Below are 13,479 nucleotides of genomic sequence, written 5' to 3' on the forward strand. Positions count from 1 at the left end.
GGTGACTCCACATCTTCTCTTGGCAATCTGTTCCACTGTATTGTCATCTGCACAGTTAAGAAGTTCTTCCTCAAATTCAGGTAGAATTTTTCATGCATCAGTGTCGTGGTTTTAAAGCAGTAACTAAAAAAATCACTAGAAAACTTACTTATTTCTTGTTGTGAGACAGGGATTAGAACAAGAGCAAAACAGGCTTAAAACTTAAAAGGAACAAAGAAAGTTTATTAACAAAAACTACAAGAATAAGAAACCAGAATAAAACCTCCAGAAAACCCTTTTTTTTCCCCCCACTACACAACCATTCCCTTGTTCACATGACAACATAGACACAAAAAAACTTTGGTGGTTAAAACAGTCCCAATTCTTGCTATAATCCTTTCATCAATCTTTGTAGAGAAAAAAAAAAAAAAAGTCTTCTTCTGGTAATCTATGGAGTTTTTCACGAGAAAACTATTTTTCTTCATAGCTTTCTATTTCTCTGATGCCAGCTGCCTGGAAATCTGTCATCAGTTCTCTCCCATTTCACATCACTCTGAGGTGTGTTATGGGTCAATGAGTCTAGGGATGTCATTTTTAAGGATGAGTTATTCAAAGGCAAAAGTTCTCTTCATCTGTTTTTGTGAGCCTCTCTGGAAACAGAAGTCTTCTCTTTGCCTCTCAACAGTCCCAAATCTTTAACTATTACTTCTCTCCCCTCTGTTCCACCATCTCACAGGATCACAACCACTTCACCATTTGCTCAAAATCTACACTTTGAACACTCCATTCCTCCCAATATACTCTGTCATGAATTAAAGGAGTTTTGGTTTTTTTCAGAACACTACTATCCATCTCCATAGCTTTAACAGAAAAATATTTCTGCTTATTAAAGCATCTCCTTATTTTCTCTTCCCCCTCTAAAACTTAATTCCTTTCTTCACTGTCTTTGATGGTTTTATGGTGTCTCCTTACATGTAGATCTCTCTCTCTTCCCCTCTCTCTGGGAAAAACAAAAAATTAATCTGCAAGTCTCATCCAGGTAGTAAAAGAGTTAAAGTCTTGCTCAAGCTGCAAATGTTCATGGTGTCAGGTTTCAGTTCAGCGGCAGAAACTGCAAACCAAGCCAGGAACCAGCCTGAGCCCAGCTGACCCCGCTTTCCCCCCGCCACCCCTCTGCTGATTTGTCCAGCCTGGGGGTGGGGGAAGAGGCTGAGCAGGAGCCTGGTACCTCTTCCGAAGCCGGAAACCAAAAAGAGCCAGAAATTCCTGGGCTTACACCTTAAGGTAGGTGTTCACAGGTTGATCTCACTTTTCAGTTGTCAAAATCACTGTCAAGTCTCAGAAATGGTTAGTTATTGGCTAGGAGATAAAACTCCCATCAGCCTCCAGCAGTTTCAACTTCCCTAACTCTCAAAGCCAGCCTTAAAGCTGCAGAACTTAATATATAACATAAACCAGGCCATTTGGGGATACCAGTATCATAAAGTCAACCCGGGACAATCAGTTTTTCACTGTTGCCTCTGGCCTTATTGTTTGGTACCATTGAGAAGAGCCTGCCTCCCTACTCTAGACACCCTCCCTTCCTGTACTTATATACATTGAAGAGCTCCCTTCTCAGTCATCTTCTCAAGGCAGAAGACAACTCTTTGTTGTCCTCTGCTGAACCTGCTCCAGAAACACTGTCCTGGAGCACCATCACTCTTGCCCTGAGGAACCCAGAACTGCACACAGCACTCCAGATGTGCCTCACCAGGCTGAGTAGAGGGTCAGGATCACCTCCCTCCACCTGCTGGCAATGCTCTTCCTAATGCACCCGAGGAGACCATCGGTCTTCTTGGCCACAGGGGCTCACTGCTGGCTCATGGACAGCTTGTTGTCCACCAGGACCCACAGGTCCTTCTCCACAGAGCTGCTTTCCAGCAGTTTGGCCTCCAGCCTTACTGGTGCAGGACTCTGCATTTGTCTTTGTTGAACTTCAGACAGTTCTTCTCTGCCCTTCTCTCCAACCTCTTAAGATCCTTCTGAATGTCAGCACAACACTCTTGGGTATTGGCCACTCCTCCCAGCTTTGAGTTGTCAGTGAATTTGCTGAGGAGGCATCCACCCCTCCCCCCAAGTCACTGATGAACAAGTGAAACAATTCTGGACCCTATAGTGACCTTGGCAGACACCACTAGTGACAAGCCTCCAGCTAGACCCTCTTCTATGGATTTTGTCCCTCTGGATGTGCCATTCAGGCAGTTCTCAATCCAACTTGCTGTCCACTCATCCAGTCCACACTTCCTGAATTTACCTATGAGGACATTGTGAGAGGCAGAGTTAAAAGCCTTGTTAAAGTTGAGGTAGCCAATACACACTGCTCTGCCCTCATCCATCCAGGTAGTTGTCTCATCATGGAAGGCCATCAGGTCAAGCATGATTTACCCTTGTGAATCCATGCTGACTACTCCTGATCCCCTTCTTGTCATCCATGTGGATAGAGCTGGCCTTCATCTTGAGGCACTCTGTCACATTTCCAGTGACTGAGTTTGGCTGGCTGGCTGGTATTCCCTGGGTCCTCCTTGCCCCTTTTGAAGACTGAGGTGACATTTACTCTCCCTCAGTGCTCAGGCACCTCTCCTGATCTCTGCAACTTTTCAAAGATGACCATCCCTGCTGTGATGTCCTCCAGCTTTCTCAGCACTGGTGGGTGCATCCCACAACCCATGGACCTGCAGACATCAAAGCTGCCTATGTGTCCTCTAAACCAATCCTCCCTGAATGAGGGAAAGTTTTCCTTCCAATCAATGTTCCTTGACCCTGGTACCCTGTGTTAAAGATTCCCGAGGGTTGGCCATGTCAGTGAAGACTGATGCAATGAAAGCATTCAGTTACTCTGCCTTCTCTGCATCCATTTTTTTACCAGGGTGAGCTCTCCATCTGGTAATGGGCTCACATTTTCCCTGGTTTTCCTTTTGTTATTGATGTATTTGAAGAAGCCCTTCTTGTTGTCCATAACTTCCTTGGTCATATTTAGTTGCAGATGGGCCTTGGCCTTTCTTGTCTCATTTCTGGTTACTCTGACAACCTCTTTAATGTGACCTGTCCCTGCTCCCACCTCCTGTGTATTTCCCCTTTATCACAGAGTCACTAAGTTGGAAGACACCTTCAAGATCATCCAGTCCAACCCATGCCCTCCTCCAACCCAGGCCATCTCCTCAACTAAACCATGGCACGTCACCACATCCAGTCTTTTTAAACACAGACAGGGATGGTGACTCCACACCTCTCCAGTCAGACTATTCCAGTACTTTATCACCCTTTCTGTAAAACACTTTTCCTTATCCTTCCTATATTTCCCTTGGCACAGCTTGAGACTGTGTCCTCTCATTCTGTCAGATGCTGCCTGGTGAAAGAGACCAACCCCCACCTGAATACAACCATCTTTCAGGGAGTTGTAGAGAATGATAAGGTCACCTCTCCTTTTCTCCAAGTTAAACAACCCCAGCTCCCTCAGCCGTTCCTCACAGGGTTTGTGTTCCCAGCCCCTCACCAGCCTCGTTGCCTCCTCTGGACATGCTCAAGAATCTCAATGTCCTTCCTAAACTGAGGTGTCCAGAACTGGACACAGAACTCCAGGTGTGGCCTCACCAGTGCTGAGTACAGGGGAAGAATGATCTCCCTGCTCCTGCTAGCCACATTATTCCTGGTCCCCTGGAGAAGAGGCTGACCCCCACATGCCTACAACTTCCAACAATGTATTCCCTGTTAGTATAAAGTCAAGCAGCACACCAGTCCTTTTGGGGTTCTTCACTACTTCTCTCAGGAAGTTGTCACCAGTGACAACTGATGGAACAGAAACGTCCTAGACTGTTTGTGCTTCTCTGTGTTTCTTCTCCAGCAGGTGTCAGGATGGTTAAAGTCCCTCACAAAGATCATTAGATGAAAAAAAAAAGGGGGAGGGGGTAGGAAAGTATGTCTGGTATTTTTTTAATTGCCTTATGGTTTTGAGCCATGTTCAAGATTTTCCCAATAAGCAGGAAGTCTAGGAACTTAGTTGTGTCACTCTATTTCTCGTTAGGAATATAAGTGACATACATGTGTTCTTGGGTGTAAGGTCCATCGTAGATGAACCTCTCTCTACTTGTTATAGCTTAAGAAATACCTGTTTGATGTCCCCTGAAGCTGTTTCTTCCCAGCATTCATTAACAGAGCATCCATTTTCAAGGAAAGAAAAAGCTTTTCTGCAATCTCCTATGAAATGTTCTAGATGTCTTTCTTGTTTCTGTGCATGTGCCTGTTCAAATCTGCTTGTACAGTTCAAAAGAAGGTTATGATCTATTGGTGTTTTAAGATATAAACTTAGTATCTGATTAATTTTATATGGGCTTTATAATGGTAAATAATACCATTCCAAAAGAAACATTTCAAGGATAAATATTAATTACTTTCAATGTTATTTCATATTTGATATGCTGCAGATAGTGCTTGTTTTAAGTAAGTGGAAACAGGTGTGCAACAATTGATTTAATTAAATTAAACAAGCAAGTAGGGAATGAAATACACATGGCTATTTTCAAGGAGAGATACTGTAAACACTAATTAAGCAGCTGGAATTCAATAACTAACAAAACTGTTCCCTCTTCCTAATTTTATGAGGTGGAAGAAGTCCTGATGTTCTCAATCATGACATTGTTATTTATACCTTGCTAAGGTATAAAGAAGGGGTGCTCATAACCAGGCTAGCCATGACAGATTCAGCCAGCAGAGTTTTCAGATCTAGGCCTTTATGAATCCTGTAGAGATCCAAGAAAAATGATGTAGCATTGCTTTCACACTGCCCATTAAGCCCAAAAGAGTCAGTGATTGTCTAAGTGAATGATTTTTAGAACTAATTAGCAAAAATAATTCTCCATTCCTCTTCTGTCTAAAATTAAATTCTTTTACATAAAATGAGGGACAGCTAGTATCTTTCCAGCACTGATTCACCATGTAATATTACTGTAAATTTTAGGTGTAATGAATAAAAAATACTTAGAAAGAACAGAAATGGATTTGAAAATTTTGACAAATGTCTGAGTATTTCTTTTTGGTCTTAGAGAGTCCTCATTAGCATTTATCTTAATCAATACATATGCTCCCTGCAAAATTGCAGACAAGCTCAGCTTTTACAATTAGAATAATTTTGACGGATTTTTCTACTATTGCTGGCAGAAGTCGACCCAGCTAAGTTAGAGCAAGAAGCTACTCTGCAGTCTGTTTTGTGCATTCCTGTGTACAGGTCACAACAACTAGTCATATGTTATCCCAGAAGAGGCAATAAATGACTCAAGTCAGATGCACAGAGTCAAGTTCACAGCAGATAACTTACCTCATGGGGTTGATTTCCCAGATGTCCCCATCTTAATGGCATTGAGGATTAAGGAAGAGGATTCACTATACCAAATGGAGCAATTCCTGTGCTGGGTGAAGAGGGAGAACAAGTCTTGCTGCTCAGAAAATGGTGGTTAACCCTGCCTGCTTAGCATTTGTGTTCACAAAGTCTGGCACTAAGATAGGTTGCAGATCGTTAGAAATAATAATTAAAAAAAAAAAAAGAAAAAGAAAAAAAAAGTGTGTGAAATGTAGAGAGACATTCTTCTTTTTTTTTTTTTTGGTCCTAGGGGCCCAAGGAAATGGGTTGCCATCTCCATTTTATTCATACCATCTCCAGCAAATCCAAGTCTGTGTATTTTACAGACAGGACTGTGGAGTGTCACAGGGTCTGGATGAATGCAGGCTGTCTAATTGGATGGAGCTGTTTCACTTTACATAAGTAATTGAATATTAAATGGAACACACACTGGCATATGTCCACCCTTTCCCCCCTGCGTCTTTCTAACACCATCATCTCCTCTTCCTGCTGCTCTAATGGGGAAGCCATAAAGTACTGTTCCAGAGGAGGACAGCAGAGGGAGCCGGGAGGAGAATATGCTCTTCTCCTCCCTCCTGGCTTTACAGAAATGCACTTGCAGGATTTATTTGGGATTTTTAAGTGCATCTAAGCTAACACAATACTTGTTTTTCAGAACTACTGGCCTATGGAAACTGTACAATGCCCACTGTGTAAGAACTGGAAGTTCACCAGCCTCAGTGTCCTGCCAACTCAGTCAGGTGACCTGGAACACTTGGGTCCACAACCACCAGGGACACCCCCAGAAAAGAAGAATGCATGCATAAAGGAGAGGGGAAATACGTTAATGTTTGCGAGGAAATGATGATCATATGTATGTTTAGTCTGGGACAATCAATGAATATGAATGTGTGCAAACACAGTATATAAAAAGAGACTTTCCTGTACCCAGCATGCAGGGCTTTTGGGAGGAGCTACCTTCCTGTGCATCTGGCCAAATAAAGAATGCCTGCTTCTTAATGATGTAATGCTGTTAAGGAGTTTTTTATTTTACTGAATTTTTGGTTACAACATTGCTTGAAAAACCAACTTGTTGAAAGATCTGTCTGCCTTTTCATTCATATTTTATATTAATAATTTCCTGGCCTTGGCAAAGAAAAATAAGTCCTTTGTGGTCTCACTGGACCATTAAAAAAGAGAGAGGCAGGTCTTGTCTGCCTCTTCAAAATTTCCTGATATCAGCTGATATTGTTCTGCTGTTTCATCATTGATTAGGTATTCAAATAACCTAACCAAAGAACAACCATTTAATTAAACAACAGGTAAAAAGGTACTTTATGGTTGGGCACTGCTTGAATTGAAGCAGTCTTTATTAATGTAACTGAAATAGATACCAACAGCTGCATATCAGCCTCACAAATATTCCCCTCTATGACATGACCCTGGCATTGTTCTCTCCACATAACCCAAATGGTCACTTTTCACTATGATACTACTTCAAAAAAGACATTTCCTCAATGTCTTGTGGGTCAAAATAGTACTGCTGAATTCGAAAATATATGTGACCACCCTTAGGCAAAAGTTACCCAGTTTATCCTGGTGATGTCCCACCTCTATATGCTCAACAGAAAAAGGATCACATTAGCTGTTTAATCAAGCACATTTTCTACATATCATAGCAATGTTTCTTATTCTAACAACTGTGTCATTAGGAACATCTTTCTGGTAAGGCACAAAATTTGCCTCTGAGCCAACAGAGAATTTCATTTCCTGAGGTCCAGACTCCAATCATTGAAGTCACGGTTCTGGGACAGTTTTCAGGTTTTATGCTGTGTTAGGGAATTAACTTTGTGACATTTTGGCCCTATTAAACCAGTAGAACTTTTGTCTTAAACTGCAGTAGATTCAGTACGTTGTGCACTCTATAGTAATTGAAATGGAAACTATAGGAGCGCAATTTTCTGTGTACCATTTTAATGAGCTTAACCACCTCCTAGAAGCAAGCTTCTGCAGATAAGGAATCTGTGCTTGTATTTACACAAATCCCACATGATGCAGAGCTTGTATGTCTCAAATGAATGAAATGTAATGTAATGTACCCATGCTAGGCTCAACAGCTTGCTGTTAAACCTCCAGTGGGCTCAGTTCTATTGAAATTATAGAAAAAATTGATAAAATGCTAAAGACTAACACAGCTTTTTGCTGTTACAATTGCAAGCTTGAAATGCAGGCAGTGAAATTAGGGACAAATTTCACCGAATGGAGGGGTTCTTCTCTCCTGTAGAAATACTTTGCATTATCTGCTTTGTAATATCTCCTGTAATGGAAGAGATGGTTGCAGACAGAGGACACCATCCTGCTCTGAGTAGCAGTCAGTAATCTGCTTAGCAATAGGAACCAAGAAAGGACCACTAGCACAATTCCTTCCTCCTTCCCTCAATTTTTCTGTATGGGCTGGAACATCAATCTGAAAGTCTAGGGATGTAGGATGAAGACAATGGCAAAATCCCTGTGCGATTGCCACCACTGCTGCATCACCAGAGCTGTCCTCTGGACTAGCTAAGATTTTCAGGATCCAGCACAGGTTGCAATATCCCCTTGTTTCCCCCTCAGCTCTTAACACAGCTTTCTGAGGAGCTACTCTCCTCAGAAATCATGATGAGGCTACATGATGGCTATCACGGCTCCAATTGGCCAGCCAGTGGACCAGGTGAGGACTTAGAGTAGTCCCTCATGATACCCAGAAGGAAGTAACAAGGCCATGACATGTACAAAACTGCTCCCTTGAAATCTCATCCTCTATATTCTCTAGCCTGTAACAATTAAACTATTACTGATTTTCATCTACTGATTTTTTCAGACCGTGTTTTTCTCAAGCTGTAAGGAAAACACCAAACACCTCAGGGGATGGAAAGGTATGCTCTTGTCTCTTCCTACAGAGGGGAAGTGCTGAAAAATGCAAAGATGCAGGTTACAGCTTGCCACTGGCTGAGCAATGCTGAACAAGTCAGCCATATATCCTTCTCAAGGATAATGAGAACTGGAAGTTTTCCAGCAGAGCAATGCAGTCTCATTGTGTGACAAGATGGTAACTACCAAAATGTTTGTGGTGCTGCTGTAATGTGAAGAACAGAGTGAGTAAGGATTTTTCAAGATGCTTGCAGTAAACTGAAAACTCAGGGAAGTTGAGAGGAGGCAGTATTCACTGAATTTCTTTGAAAACCCTCTTATGTGCATCACTCTGCTCCTTGCTTCTTTTTTTCACGTCCTGTGTTGATAGACTTCTGGTGTGGTTTCAGTCATGTCTAGTTTATTCCTTTTTCAATAAACTGTTTATCGGATAACACATGCAGAAATATTCTTTGCCAGGGAAGTTCACAGACTGTGTCAGACATCTACAACTCTTGCCATCCTGATGCAAGGCACAAGAAGGCTGAGGGACAGCCCAAGTTTACCAATGAGTCTCTGTCTGTAATCTGAGAGGTAGGCATATGCTGCAGGAACTGATGTTTCTCACACTCATATGTGCAGTTTCCAGTCAGAGAAATTGTTTTCTTTCCAGGTTCTCAGTCTAATAAAATAAAGCAGACCATACAGAGAGTGTTAAAAAGGAGATTGAACACAAGTGGTGTTTTAGAAGATGTCTAATATTTTAAGCTCCAAGTGCAGGAGGACTGTGATGCTATTTTAAAAGATCCTTGGATGAAGAGTTGGAAATTATGTAATTTTGACAAGTCCACAGTGTTTTAGCAGGCAAACCCCTTTCTATTCATACACAGAAACACACTGGTTCAGCATGTAATTAACCAGAGCAAGAACTTAGAGTGAGAAACAGCAGCTCCAGGAAAAGGGGCAATTCTACAGATCTAATGACCCTGAAAAGGGAGGGAGAGAGACTTGTCTAGGAGGTAAAGGCCAGATTTAACCTCATCCCAGCTCTCACCTTGCTCCATGCTGCATAAGAGTGATGGATATAAGGAGAAGCACAAATTACATGGGTCAGAGGTCGTCTGCTACTGCTTTGTTCTAAGTCTCCCTGGAATATAGTTTTTCGCTACCATCTGCCATTTGCTGGATTTTACATCTGTCTTTCCCTAAAATTAACTGTCCCAAAGCCCTCTGACATAAAGATTAAAGAAAATTGTGCACTGGAGTCTTTACAAGTGACAAACTTGAAAATCTTTCTCCCTCATAAAAAGGCACATCTTTTTCTTTCCATGTTTTTCTCCTGGGTTGCTTCTCCTGAATTAAGAAGGAATACTTTGTGGTAAACTATATATAACAGAAAACGTTAAATTTTTCATCTAAATGTAAAGTACAGGTTAACCTATAATCATTTTCATTTCAGCTTAATGTGATAGTTTTTTTCTCCTTGGCTTTACATGGGGAATCTGAGCTTGACCCTGATTCTTGACACAGAAATTTCCTTTGCCACTCTAAATGGGACTATTGTCTTCTAGACTTTTAGATTTCTTTGTAATGCCCCCAACCTTTGTAGAGGCAGCAGGAAAGACATTTGCAAGAGAGTCATCCATCAGGGTAGATACAGACCCCAGACTCCCCTGAGCCTTAGTGTTACAGTCTTAAAGGCTTTACTCAGCAGTACAATGAACACAAATGATTTCTCTCTTTTACAAGGGACCAATATGCTGCTTTTCAGGATGTAGCAATGATTTTTATCAAGCATTCTTTTTCAAAAATATATCTTCATGTTTGTGTCTGTGATAAATGCACACGTATGATATATGACTCTATATACACAATTACCTATAGGGGGAAATTTAAATGTTTATAATAGCAACTGTGAAAAGTGAGATGGACTGAGTGCAGGTTTTGATCTTCTGCACTTTTAACCTCCATAACTTAAAGGGAAACTGCCAAAGAAAACTGTTGACTGTACAGGAGGCAATCTGTTTGATTAAAAATCCAGCACAGCTCCTTGACCTATTGATCAAACTGTTGTGCCTGAAAAGTAAATTATTTAATCAACTCTACTCTCTTTTATACCTATAACAACATTTATAAAAGGACTAAATTAATAGATTGTTCCTTACAATATAAATAACCCATATAAATATATATAAATTTACTTTGGGCGTGAGCATGCATGCAGCAGCTTGGGAGTTAGCATAGATCTGGAATAAGCTTTATGTACTGCACAGTACACTTTCAGACACAGTAAGAGCACAGGCTGAAGGTGGGCTTAAGCACACCAGGAGAGTGTGAGCCCAGAGTTTTCTTACCTGGAGGGAGTATTGTAATCTGTGTAACCACACGCTACTGCGTAGAGAAGTGACTTGAGGCTAAATCAGCAACAGTTTTCAGATACCTAAGATCTGCTAAAATAAAACAGTACTTCACTTTGGCCTTATTAGAACCTCTTATTTAATCTGAAAGTAGTGCTAGGGTTGATAGTAAAATCTTACCTTAATGTAAACTTAATGTAACAAATCCCCACAGAGCCACAGTGGTATGTATATCTTGGATTGTACACAAGGGTACTAGTATGCTAGTTTTATAAGATCTTCATAGGCATCTGCAGTAGATATGGGGCATACAGAGGTGACAACTATATCATCTTTAAGGCAACAGGCCTTCCTGATACTGATAGTGTTGCTCCCCTTTAACTTTTTAGAGATAGGGTTTTGTATGGGAAGGTACTCTGACATAACTTACCTGGTGATCTCTGGTGTTCTTGGCTTTCTCTGTTCCAGCAGACTCATCCTGGCCTCTGCAGGCAGCATCAGATGCTCTGTTCCACGACCAATAACAAATGCACGTAAGGTTATAGTTATATATACATGCATGCATACATATATGTACATATGTGCACATGTATATGTGTATGTGTATGTGTATATATATACACATATATATGTGTGTGTTGTATTTACCTGATTTTTTTGTTAAATCTTCTCCTACTTTCCTTTTGCATTGCTTGTCTTCTAAAGCACTAGCCTGGAAACTTTTAGACACGTTCTTATCTTTAATTACATGAGTAGTTCTTCAAGAACTGCTTTTCCCAAGATGGGAGTGCTTGTGTACATGTGAAGAGGATTAAAGTGCAGATTTATTAAAAACTTGGACCATTTTCCAGGTTGTGTTTGTGAAATAACTGAATAGAAAAGATTACAAAGCTGGCAGGAGTCCCAGCCCTCCTTACAAGCAGGACTACAACTGTAAACATTTAAAAGACCACATCTGACAGTAAATCCTCCATCACACTGATAATGCAGCAGACATTCTGTAGAGACTGGGATAAATCTGATGCTGCAGTTAAATGCTTCGTGGCATCACTGTAGCTAACAAATCTAAAAGGTGACCAGGTTTGGATGTGTAATTTTGCTGAGATAGCTGATAGGCTGCTTTCCTTTTGAGTAAACCTATACTGTTTCATTCCCAAAGCAACCTTGGGATCTGGTGGATAGAACAGGAAATTATATTATTGTCCTCAGGGAATTCTTTAGTGCTATAAATGATTGACTGACTTTTTTAATCAGGACAATAAAAAGGCAATCTTCAGCTGAGTTTCAAAACATATTTCTGATTTGACCACCTTGTTTCATTCACCTCATTCTGATTTTCTGACTTCATAGAAAAATATGAAACAATTGTTTTTTGAAATAAAAGACATTTCAGTGAAAATTAGAGGGTTTTTATTTAAAATTCACTGCAACAGAGAGGTCTGAACAATGACGGAGGTGGGCAACATAAAAAGCAAGCTTGGGCTTTGTGTGATTTGAGGAATTTGAAGGTTTGGTTTTTTTTTTTTTAATTTAGAAATATTAATTTTCAACAAAAAAAATGCTTAGGACCCTCTGCTCCATTTTTTCAGGAATAATTTAAGCATTTACGAACTTGCTTTTAAATGTGGGGCACTGAGACACATAAGCACAGGAGACTTACACTTTGCAAGTTAATGAATGTACTTGTCTTTCCCAGGCACCAATGAAGAAAGCTCACAGTTCTTTCAGGTGGTGCCTTTAGAGCATTTAACACGTTTGGCATTTTGTAGAACCACATATGATACATGAAGGATCCAAGGGTGTAGCACAGTTTGCAGGGCTGGCAATTAGCACTTTTCTCCTTTGGGTTTTCTGTAGAATACACTGCTTTATGAAAGAAAGTATGCCATGTACACTGGCACTTCTGAATTTTGGTCACTGAGAGGGGGAAAAGAAGAGAATGACAACTGTGAGCCATCACAGTTTGTATAGACAAAGGCATTTTTGTTGCAAATGAATACTAAGAGAGGAGCAGTTCACAGTCCCACCACAGATTATAGTGTTTCTCCCAGAGCTTTTCCAGTGTCAGGCATGTTTTTATTTCCTTCCCTCAGCTGAAACAGCAGTTCCATCCAAAGGCAAGGACTAAAATAGGAGAGACTGGTCTCTGCTGGCAAACAACTGGCAGCCATGGAAGACTCCCTGCCTGACCCCATAAACACCATGCTTGTATAACCACTTGTGTTATACACACAAAAAATGCAGTCATCAGTGAACCTCAGTGCTGGAGACAGTGACCATCAGTTTCTATACTTACAGTGCTGTCCTGGATGTGTGCCCTGCCTTCTTGCTCCACTTTTATTCTCAACTTTCCCCTGGGTCCCTGAGAGCATCAGCTTTACTCCCTCCCCTTGTGATTTTCTTTGCAGCTCTAGACACTGCAGCTGCAGCTCACCTTTTAGCTCTCTGTGCCACAGCTTTCACATCCTCCCTTGCTTCTTTGAGACCATCAGCATCTGTGGCTCTTGGTCATTGGCAGGAAGGATACCTCAGCCTTGAGGCACTGCTGGTCTCCCACACATCTTGTTGCCTCCCCTTTGGCCCCTACAACTTGAGGAAAAGGAAGAAAAAGGGATTAGGATCTGCTGGTGGGGCAGGGAGCGGTGGTGCTGTTCCCTAGCCTCCAGGAGGACTCCTGAGTGCAGCGTTGCCACAGCGACGGCTTCCACTTATCCCTAGATAAGACGGGAAAGAGCATCAGCTGCAGCCCCAGTCCAGAAAGATCCTGCAGTGAACCCCGACGGCAAACTGCACCTTCCCTACTACTTCACACCGTTCAGTAAGTACTTCAGCCACACGTTTTTCGTCCCAGCTGGTTGACTTCTTCATTTCCTTGTTTGTTTT

The 13,479-nt window shown here is 41.4% G+C and overlaps 1 long non-coding RNA gene across 1 annotated transcript; it reads right to left on the reverse strand.

The window, feature by feature from the left end:
- Positions 1 to 317: 317 nt before the first annotated feature.
- On the reverse strand, positions 318 to 13,060 carry LOC131575370 (uncharacterized). Its single transcript, XR_009276773.1, has 4 exons — positions 13,031 to 13,060; positions 11,027 to 11,102; positions 5,330 to 5,420; positions 318 to 2,605 (listed from the first exon to the last, which is right to left on the reverse strand). It is a non-coding gene; the product is annotated as an uncharacterized LOC131575370 (long non-coding RNA).
- Positions 13,061 to 13,479: the final 419 nt, after the last annotated feature.

The sequence above is a fragment of the Poecile atricapillus genome, chromosome 2 (genome assembly GCF_030490865.1).
Source record: "Poecile atricapillus isolate bPoeAtr1 chromosome 2, bPoeAtr1.hap1, whole genome shotgun sequence".
Classification (NCBI taxonomy): domain Eukaryota; kingdom Metazoa; phylum Chordata; class Aves; order Passeriformes; family Paridae; genus Poecile; species Poecile atricapillus.